Below are 10,356 nucleotides of genomic sequence, written 5' to 3' on the forward strand. Positions count from 1 at the left end.
AAAGATGGCAACAATGGATACTGGGGGACACTAGAGGAGGGAGAAAGGCAGGGGAAGAAGGGCTGAAAAACTATCAGGTACCATGCTCACTACCTGGGTGATAGGATGCACTGTACCCCAAATCTCAGCATCACACAATGTACCCATAAAACAACCCTGCACATGTACCCCCTGAGGCTAAAATAAAAGTCGAAAAATACTTTTTAAAAAGCAAAAGCTTAGAAGAGACTCTTAGGGAGCCAACAGAATCAGCCACACCAGCCCTTAACCCCAGGCACAGTCAACAGGAGTCCGTTGATGCCATCAACTGGTGTGGGAGGACCCCACACCCACCCCAGACACTGCCAGGTGGGCCAGATGGCTTTTAGCACAGCCCACCTTCCTGAGGGGCTTCTATCCATGTTTGCCTTCTTTTGCAAAAAAAAAAAAAAAGGAAGGGGAGGATTTCAGAAAACTGCCCTGTGTTCCCCAATGTCTCTATTCTGCGGATGCATGTGCTCTTGCACTTCCTGATTCCTTCATTTATTTCCAAGCCAACCCCTCCAACACACACGTACAATACAAACTCACCAATCTATCCCAGATAGTACAATGTGGATGAAAAGGAAATCATCTCAGAACAATTACAACTACTTCTAGCAGGCAGCACTATTCCCCAGCACGCGCGCACGCGCACACACACACACACACACACACACACACACAGCATCACCACAACCTAGGGGGCCGCTCCCTGACTTAGCGCATTCTGACTGCACACATTATCTACTCACTCTTCTAAAGACATTCAATGCCACCAAGGGGAACATAACAGCAGACTGAAGGGTCTAGACCTGAACAACCAATCCCTCTCCTTGGCAAAAAGGCCTCACTTTCAACAACTCCCGAGCAGGGCCACATGAAGCACACAGGTAAGCCCAGCCAGGCAGACAGAGACCTCCCTCCCCCTCTTCCCCACTGACCCTGCTTCCTGCTTCCTTCCCTCCAACTCCTCCACAGCCTCAGCCAGACCTTGCCCTGGCACATTCCAGAGGGGGTACCAGTGTGCAGAGCAGGTGTGAGTTCACAGAAGGAGCCCCTCCACTCACAAGGCCCCACTAGTAGCAATGTGAGTGAGTTTGTGCCTTGCTTTTAGACTTGAAAATCCAGCCTTTCCAGCCTGAGAGATACTATCAGGGCACCTGACCACCCCAGTCCTTCCAGCCCAAATCTAAGGCTTCACTTAGAGCTAGGCTGAGGTAGGGCTGAGCACTGGCCTGCCCTAGGTCCTGGCAGACATGCCATGGAAGAGTCTTCTCTTTCTCGTATGGACAAATGTTGACCTGAAGAAAACTTGCTTCTGTCTTTAAATTTGCATCAAGTCTCACTTTAAATAATGTTGAGAACAAAATGCAAGCTGATATTTCAGCTTACTTAAAAGGCTTATTAAAAACACTAAATCCAAAGGTGTTAAAAAGCTATAATTGTCCTCATTCGGCCTGGAAAAATAAATCTATTTGCTTTCTTCTTTTATAATACGCTTCTTTAAAAAAAAAAAAAAAAAAAAAAAAAAGTTCATCTATATTCTCATGAGTATCATTGCTGTCTTTCTTCCCCCTCCATTCAAGGCACTTTAAAAAACACCTGTGCCATTCACATCCAACTTTTGAGCAAAAGGCAACCACATTTGGCGAAGGCTGTTTAACTCTGATTTCTTGATGCCAGAGATAAGCCTGTCTTGCTCAAAAGTAAGATGGAGTTCAGAGTTCACTTGAATGGGCTCATAGAGCTGATGGAAATTTCTTGGATTACCTAAGGCAAAGCAAACAAGCCTAATCATTCAGCTTTCTGGGGTTCAGTGGGCAACAATTCCACATCTCAGCACTGCCTGCAGTACCCCATGGGCAGCTATGGGAAGTCGAGCTTACCTTCTAGCTGCCTCTCTGTCCTCTCCCATAATGGGGGTTATTGGCCTCTGACTTGGACCAGAACAGCGTGACTGTCGTTCCCTGCCTGCCCCAAGTCTTCCGTGAAGACAGCCCGGCCAGCAGTTAAGTTGCTGAGTTGCGAAGATCTTCAGCCTGCTCCGAAGTTAACCACTCCAGGCACTGAATAAGATGGGTTTTCAGAGCACTAGTCCAAGAGAACGCAAATTCATTGAAAGCGTTTTCTCGAGGTTCTCCATAATTACCATGTATGTCCCCAGGAACTGTTTCCGTAAACCCAGTTTAAGGTGAAAGCATTTTAGAAACTTCCCCTACAGATGACATATGAGGTACTAACCTTTTTTCATATGCCCAGATGTTAAGTTCATTTTCATCACATTTATGCAAATTTCACTTGAACAGTAAATCAAAAGAAATCTTAAATCATTGTACACTATTTAAAAATCAACACTAAATCTGGTTGACTTGCAGCGATATTAACATAGTCACACTTAAGAGACTGAAGGTAGGAGGCAAATCTATGTAATGGTTTCAGAGTCCTGGCCAGTCGTCACATCCAAATATCTCTGCCTGGTCACAATCACATTTAAGTTTGACCAGATTAAGGAGGGTCTTCTGGAAATGAAGGTCTTAAAAGTTTTGTAAACTTTGGGAAAATGGGTCCCTCGGCCTGAGGGCCTGTCATCTATGTCATTGTCTGGGACTGAGGCAGAGAAAGTCCACAGGCAGGGGCCCAGGGCTGAAACTCCCGGCAGCCGGGGTTTCTCCTCAGTGGGGGGAAAAGTTAATTCCTAGGGCTGAGAGGTTCTGCATTTGTCAGGGAGCAGGACGTCAGTGCTATCATTACCAAGCAAATCAGCCAGGCGGTTAATGGTGGAATCAGGAGACATTTGCACTCCGCTATCAGAATGACATCATAACTAAAGCAGCCTTCAGCCAGAAGCCCTGGGCTCTCCCTGAGCAGAGGCCAGAGGGCTGCCAGGGCGACCCCCTGTGACTCCCTGGACTGAAAACTGAGCCCCTCAGCTGCTTCCAGGCTGGGTGGTGGGCGTAGCCCCCGGCAAGTTCCCAGGCTGGCTGGGCAAACAGGAACTAGGGTTCTAGTCTTCTCCCAAGCAAATCGACTTTTTCCCTAGGTTCTGAATGCTGTACATAATCATTATGATAATAATATATTTTTTAAATAAAATTTGAAATAGACTTTCCTTATTAGGCAAGTGTTGGTATTTTATAAATGCAGCCACATTTTCGCTATAGGATTGATGGCATTTCCAACAGAATTGTCAATCTCTTGATGACCCTGTCTTTAGCAAAGAAGCTCTGCCCTCTCTCCTTCAAGCAAAAGAAATAAGCGATGCTGGGGGAAGGGGGACGAGCTAAGAAAAAAGCCCTTCCTGCTCTTGTTTTGGTTGCTTTTCTTTCTGTTTAAAAGCACAGCGCAAACACACGCATACACGCACACGCAGACACAAACCTTAGAATAATGGGGGAGGCATTTGGCTACGGGCTTGCATCCACGGCGCGGCGCGACCAGAAGCCGGCCCGCTCGCTCTCGCAGCTCTGCCCTCCGCGGCAACGACAGGGACCCACTGCCTGCCACCGACCCGGGCGAGATGCCCAATTGCAACCGCGCCCCCGCCCCCAAGATCACCTCTCGAGTCTCGCCACAGGTACACGCGTGGCCCAAACACTTCACCTGGCCGGAAAAGTCGGGAGATAAGAGGGAACAAAAAAAAAAAAGTTGTGCGAGCAGCCAGCCAGGCAGCCCCGGAGCCCGCGGATGTAGTCCTCCCGCCGCCCAGCCGCCCGCACGCGAGGCCGGCCCGCAGCTGCGCTCGGCTCCCGGCACCTAGCTCCCGGCTTTGCGCGCTCACCCCGGGGCGCGCGCCGAGGCCACCGCAGGGCACTTACTTGGCACTTGCTTTTGAGTATGCAGATCGTCGCGATTTTCACTCGGGTTTTCAAACAAGTTTCAGGGAGAAAGAAGGAGGTTAAAAAAAAAAAAGTCCAATTATGCAAATGGACTCTGGACTGGGAGGCGCGCGTTGAATCTGACGCCGCTACTGTACGAGTTCTCGGAGCAGCCACGGGCCGGGCAGATTTATGGGGGCGCGTCACGGCTACGCCAGGTCCCGCCGCCGGAGCATCTCGAAGTTAATTAAAGCGGTAATGTCCACTTTCCCGGCGACCCTCCGTGCGTGGGTTTACTATTTCACGATCAAACCCGACCCCGGCGGGGGCGGGGGCCCTGTCCCCACGCCTCTCTTTCCCTCTTCTGGCCGCCCCCCCTTCTTTTTCCTCTCTCCATCTCTCCCCCCTTTTTCCTCTCTTTCGTCTCTTTAAGTCGCCTGCCTTCCACTCAGTGAACAATGAACAAAGATGTGAGTGATGGGAAAAGATCGCCCCCCTTCCCAACCCCAGCAGTGAGCAAAGCCGGTCTTAAAGTAAAAATCCAGTTGCTAATATCAAACTGGGAAAGAAAACAGCGCGTTCCCAGTATCACCACCCCCTACACACACACACACACACACACACACACACACACACACACATACACACGCGCGCGCGCGCGCGCGCACACCCCACCCCAAGTTCACCTAAGCCCTGGCTGGAGACTGGGGCGCCAAGGTCAGGGCACTCGGGGCTGCTCAACTCGCCGGGGACACCAGGGTTGGGGGACTGCGCGCAATCGGGCCAGGCGTGCTTCCCGTGCCCCTCCCCGCCGGTTCCCCCGTCGGCCCCCTCCCCGCCCTACACCGGCCAGCCGGGCCCGGCGGCCCGCTCCGGCAGCCCGGCCGCCGGATGCGCTCAGCAAACGCGGCCCCTGTCGGATTTCTGCTAAATTGCACAGCGGCGGCAGCGGCAGCTGCTGCCTGTAGAAGGTGCAGGAGAAACCGTAGGCCGGCACCGCGCGCTCGCTCACCCCGCCCCGCCCGCTCGCCCCGGCCCCGCCGGCCGCCGGCTCCCACCCGCGCACACACCCCATGCCACAGGACGCACCCGGTGCCCGAGCCCCGCAGGCCGGGACACCGCGCAGCTGCCGTATTTTCTGCTGAAGTGAAAACGAAGGCAGCTGACAAATCACGTCTCCGGCGAGGCACCCGTTAGACATAACAATATCCGGCAAACAAAACCCGGCCGCCGCTGCCACCCGCGCGCCGGGTTGGGACCCCGCCCCGCTCTTTCTGGGCCCCCAGCCCCTAGCCAATGCCCCCTCGACCCCAAAGCTCCCCGCCCCCCCCCAACATTCCAATCCGACACCTAACTCGGGGACGGTGGATCTGTTCTCCAACAGGCAGACAGTAGCAACCACTCACAATACAGAAGTGAAAAGGAAGGGGGGGAATTAACTTTCCACCTGTCCCCAAAGAAAGCCCTGCCGGAGTTTACTCCGCACAGTAAAGGGTGAGCAACACAAGTCTCTCTCTGCCCCAGCCCCTTTTCTTTCTTTTTCCCTAACTTCCCTGAGTTTCCACCTTCCTTCACTTCGCATACATCCGTCTATATGGAGATATCTATATTTTAAATTATTTGCAAAACTGCAACAGATGGGCGCGTCGAGATCTGGACACTTTCCTACTCATCAAAGGAAAGCTCCCCCCTCTTTTTTTTTTTTTTTTTTTTTTTTTTCCTAAAATACATCCGAGTCCCGCCTACGACTGTTTTCCTCAATTCATCTTCGAAAAATAATGTCTTGAAGCAAACAGAAAGGCTTATCAGCAAAGATCATTCCTACCCCAGTCATCCATCTGCGCTGGGGGGGGGGCGGAAGGCGTCCCCCCAGATTGCACTCTTCCCAGATGCCCCCCAAGCCCTTCCTCTCCTCTGCCTTCCAGAGTCCCCCACGCCCGCACTTCCTCGCTCTGATTGGCCTCATTTCTCCAGCCTGGGACTGGCCGGCTCGGTTCCCTCCATAACCTGTTACTTATTTATTTATTTATTTCCCCTTTGGCCCCTAGCTGGGCCCCCGGCTGGGGCAGGTGCTGCGGACGCCGCCTAAGCTTGCAAGCGCCACGGCCTTTCCTGGGGTCGTGGGTTCGGACCCTGGCACCTCAGCCCTGAAACCGACTCACCGGCCTCGGCCTCGCCAGGCTCCCGGGGCACAGGAGGCCGATGCAATCACAAAATGGCAGGTCTCAGCGGCTCTAGGCGCCCGCAAGTTTGACACATTGTAAGCATCAGCTAACTTTGATTTAAAAAAAAAAAAAAAAAAAAAGCTTGCAAATTACCCTCTCTCCACAGGCGGAGGGGCCGGACCACCGCAGCGAGCGGGGACGGGAGAATGAGCTCAGGGCGAGCCCTAGTCCCAGGCAGAGGAGAAAATGGGGAAAGTCACTTGAGCAGAAGTTTCCGCGGCCCCAGCCTCCTCCTCCCCTTCCGACTCCCCCTACCCCCCAGACCCTCTTGAAAGTTTCGCGGGGCCGGAGAGCGGCTTGCGGGCCGCGCGCGGGTTGGGGGCGCCGGCCGGGGACCCGGAGCTGGGTACGGGGTCCCAATCGCGCGGCGGGCGCCAGGCCCCAGGCCTCCTTTTCAAAGTAACGGTCCCGGGACCACGGGCGGGGAAGCGGCGGCCCAGGCGCCGGTCCCGCTCGCCGCCGAAGTTCTCAAGCGCCTTAACGATGCCCGGCCGCTGCCGCCGGCTCGGTTTTCCTCCTCTTCCCCCGCTCCCCCCACCCCACCCCACCCCCCCGCCGCTGACAGCTTCTCTCGCCAACGTCACAGCCACGGATATTTAATTAGACCGTATTTTTTAATCGCGATGGGGTGAGAAGGAACCGGGCGGCAGGCCTTGCTGAGATGGGGAGGGGGAGGGGACTGGGGGGTCGCGCCAAGAGTCCAAACTCACTTTGCCACCTCCCGGACGCCGGAGCTGCACCCCCCCACAACCCGCCGCCGCCGCCCCCCCACCCCGCGCCGCGCCCCCAGCACCGCGCCGCGCCCCGCGATCCCCCCCCCCACCTTTGTTTTCCTTACCTTAAACATTGAAACGCGGGCGTCGGGAGCAAACTCGGGCACGTAAACGGAGCGTTGTAAAAGATTGTGTTCAATGAATAATGAAACATGCCCACACGATTGACTTGATCATTTTCCGGGGCTGAGGGGGGACGGGCGCCCTGCTAGCGCGCCTAGCTCGCCCACTCGGCAGAGCCCTGCGAACTGTTCCCAGCCCAGCCGGGGCAGGGCGGGCTCGATTTTCATCAGCCTCTTTTCAGAATCGCCCCGTTCATTGATACTCATCACCCAGCCCCAGCAGACATCCCCATCCCCGGCTCGGCCTCCCCCTATCTGGTAGGTGAAATGCATTGTACCATTAAAAACGCTCTCCATTGTCGCCCTGGCATAATTCACAGCAACTAGATAGGTCTTGCGGCATTTAGCTTTGATGAGCCAGAGACTGAACCCTTGATATAATAATCTACAAAGAATGGTGTGTGATCGTCCATTTTTTCTCTCTGTCTAGCAACTAAGAAACCATTTAACACAGCGCAGCTTGGTTCTGACCTTGAGCTCATGTAAACACACTTATTAAAATCTATCTATTCTCCAAGAGCTACATTCTGATTGTCAGACTCGTTACTGAGACATATATCAGCCCCTTCCTTGTCACTACTTTGCATTCCTGCCTTTGACTAAAGATTTTTTTATCCAGCCGAGAGGGAGAGAGACTGCCACGGAGGGAGAGGAGAGAGAGACGGAGAAGGGGCGAGGAAAAAAGCGTAATTCTTACCTGCTCCCGAAACTATTTAAAGTCTGTTTCTTTTCTGGGAGGGGAAAAAAAAAAAAAAAAAAAAACAACTCCCGGGTGAATCTCGGTGGACAGCGGGACGAGAAGAATCAGTCACCACCCGGGCGTTTAAGGGAGTCATCAGCGATCAAATGACGTTGATCCGCGCTGTAACCTTGTGGCGTATTTAATGTAAATAAGGCAGTTATGTTGCCAATCTCTGCGATACAAACGCCGAGAGGTCCTCAGCCTCGCCTCCCGCGCCTGCCATTAGAGGCGACTTTATTTACAGACACTATTTAGGAGATCATGATAATTCTAAAACAATACTAGTGCCAAATGATTATGAAAATATGATTTTAATTAATCACGTAGTAGGCAAGGAAATTAGCATACGGTAATTAAACTTCGAGAAAAACGTCACGCAGGTTCTCTGCCTTATGGGTCTCGAGTAATCATCACTCGATGGGCTCCAGGACTTAATTATCAAACAAAATAACTTTTTTAAGGCAACTTTGCAAGGCGGTTCCTCCGGGCAAACGTTTTGGTAAATGGCACAAGCAGAGGTAACCAGGTGGGGGTTGTGAGTGGGCCTTGAGGTTGGATTTCTGGGAAGCCAGGAGGGGGGAAGCAGGGGGAAAAAGCTGGATAATGCAATTATGGATTCTCTGTCCTAGAGTTGACAAAAGCTGGTGCCTCAAAAAGCCTCTTTGTTATGGGATTATATAATGATCCTGGTGTCATTATGGGAAAAAAAGATTCAGTAATAATAATAATAAAAGAAGTATCCAGATACACCAATGAGGGGCTTGTTTTAAAGAAAAGCCTTGCATGTGACACTGGGCATGTTAATAGCAAAGAGACAGGATTCAAAAGAGTTGACCAAAAAAAAAAGGGGGGGGGGGAGAGAGAGAGACCTGTGTGGCGCATGATTAAGAAGTGATGGAGAACAGATTGATTATTCAAAACGCCAAGCCACAGGGGCACTTAAAACATTGATTCAGGTAAGACTTGCTCCAGCCTGCCCGAACTGAGCTCCCCCAAGATGACTGGCGAGTTTTAAACCAGGGCACCACAAGACATCAAAAGCAAGATGCAAAAAGGCGTGCCACAGCCACCCCTCTCCGGCTCAAGGAGTCATTCAGTGACAAGCAATCAGTCAAGAGTAGGGGGAGGCACAGAAAAGTTTGCACGGGGAGGAGCGCTGGGTTAGCGTGCGGGCGTTGGGGACCGACGAGACGCAGCTGCCTCGGGCGCTGGGCCTGGGCCCTCGCCGCTGGTGGTCCGCTCCCCAGGCGCGCCATCGGTGGGCACCTGGCCTTGCCGCTGCCAGCATCCTCGGACCCTGCCTTGAGAACCCAGCACTCCTTGCTGCCTCTTTCTCTCTCTCTTTTCTTCCCTTCTCTCTCTTTCTCTCTCCAGGAGTGCACTGGAGGAGTGAGGAAAGAATCAGTTTCCCCCAACTAGCTAGTTCCAGGAGATTCTTAAAGTCCGCTCAAATCTCCGCAGTGGTGTTTTTAAAAAAATCCTCTGCCTACCCAAAAAGTTTAGGAATTCAGCCCACATTTTCCAATCTGATGTGTCTGAAATTCTCTTTGAACAAATACCAAAATACAAGGTTTTTTTTTTTTTTTTTTCCTTGTATAGAAATTAGCATCGCAATCATATGAATGATATCACTATCTCTATGGGAATGATAGCCGAAGCGGTGGGGTGTTCTTTATTCCAATTCTTCGTGGATCAACTGATTATACTCTGCAGTCTTTTGAACCTGTTATTGTAAGTCAAGTGATTCTTTATAAGTGACGGCGCAGACAAAGAGGCGAGCAGGGCCGAGCAGGTCGAAAGGAAGTGGACATATGGACTTGGAGAAAAGGCACTTTCTCCCCTACAGAATGGGGGTCGCCTTTTAACCATTGAGCCGCTGGCCTCTCCTGGGCCTTGGGAGGCACAGAGCCCGGCGCGCGTCCTGGCGTGGTCCTGGGCTCCCCGGCGCTGCCTGGCCGGTCTGGGCCGGGCCGGTGGCCTCCAGGCCCGGGGAGCCGGTTCCAGGCCTGGAGGCCCAAGGATTCTGCGGCCTCGGAGCCCGTGCGTCTCGGGAGGGCTGCGCTCCCAGCGGCCCGGGATGCCTCGGCTGGGGTTCGCTGCCGCGGCTTTGCGTGCCAGGGCGGGCGGGGACGCACCGGGCAGAGACCGCGCGCCCACGGGAGGCCGAGCCGGGATTGAGCCCAGCAGACGGCCGGGCATTGGGCTCTCCGGCTCCCCCTGTCGGCGCCAACGCGCTCTTCATACCTCCAGGACCTGCGCAAACTGAGTCGGGGTCGGGGGTGGGGGTGGGGGGAGACCTCCCTGCGCGACGCTTGTTGGGAGTGGGAGTCGGGATGGGAGGTGGAGGGGTGCCAGACAATGGACAGAGGCCTGTTGTCCTCCAGAGGCCGCAACTTGACGCTCACCTGCGTCCCACTAACGCAGAAAAGTTCCTCATTAGCTCCCCACCCACCAGCCCCACCCCACCAGGGGTGTTTTGTGACCACTTTTATAATTTGTGGCTCTCCTACGCTTTTTCTCGTGTCCAGGATTTCTCGGCGTCCCCATCTTCCTCTCTCGGCTCTGGCCTCTCGCTACTCTTCCTTTTCAAACTCTGGAGTATTTCTCACTGCCCCTGCCTCACCTGGCCAGGGCTGGAGCCCCTTGAGATGGTGAACT

At 53.4% G+C, this 10,356-nt stretch overlaps 1 protein-coding gene across 10 annotated transcripts in view; it reads right to left on the reverse strand.

The window, feature by feature from the left end:
* ZNF536 (zinc finger protein 536) overlaps nucleotides 1–7,891 on the reverse strand; it is a 486,467-nt gene extending 478,576 nt beyond the window's left edge. For 3 of the 10 annotated variants that reach the window (XM_074384325.1, XM_074384328.1, XM_074384322.1), the window contains exon 1: nucleotides 7,654–7,891. The gene's annotated coding sequence lies outside the window, so the exon portion shown is untranslated. The other 7 variants (XM_039467087.2, XM_074384327.1, XM_074384323.1 and 4 more) reach the window with 3 other exon arrangements.
* Nucleotides 7,892–10,356: the final 2,465 nt, after the last annotated feature.

Source organism: Saimiri boliviensis, chromosome 14 (genome assembly GCF_048565385.1).
Source record: "Saimiri boliviensis isolate mSaiBol1 chromosome 14, mSaiBol1.pri, whole genome shotgun sequence".
Lineage (NCBI taxonomy): Eukaryota > Metazoa > Chordata > Mammalia > Primates > Cebidae > Saimiri > Saimiri boliviensis.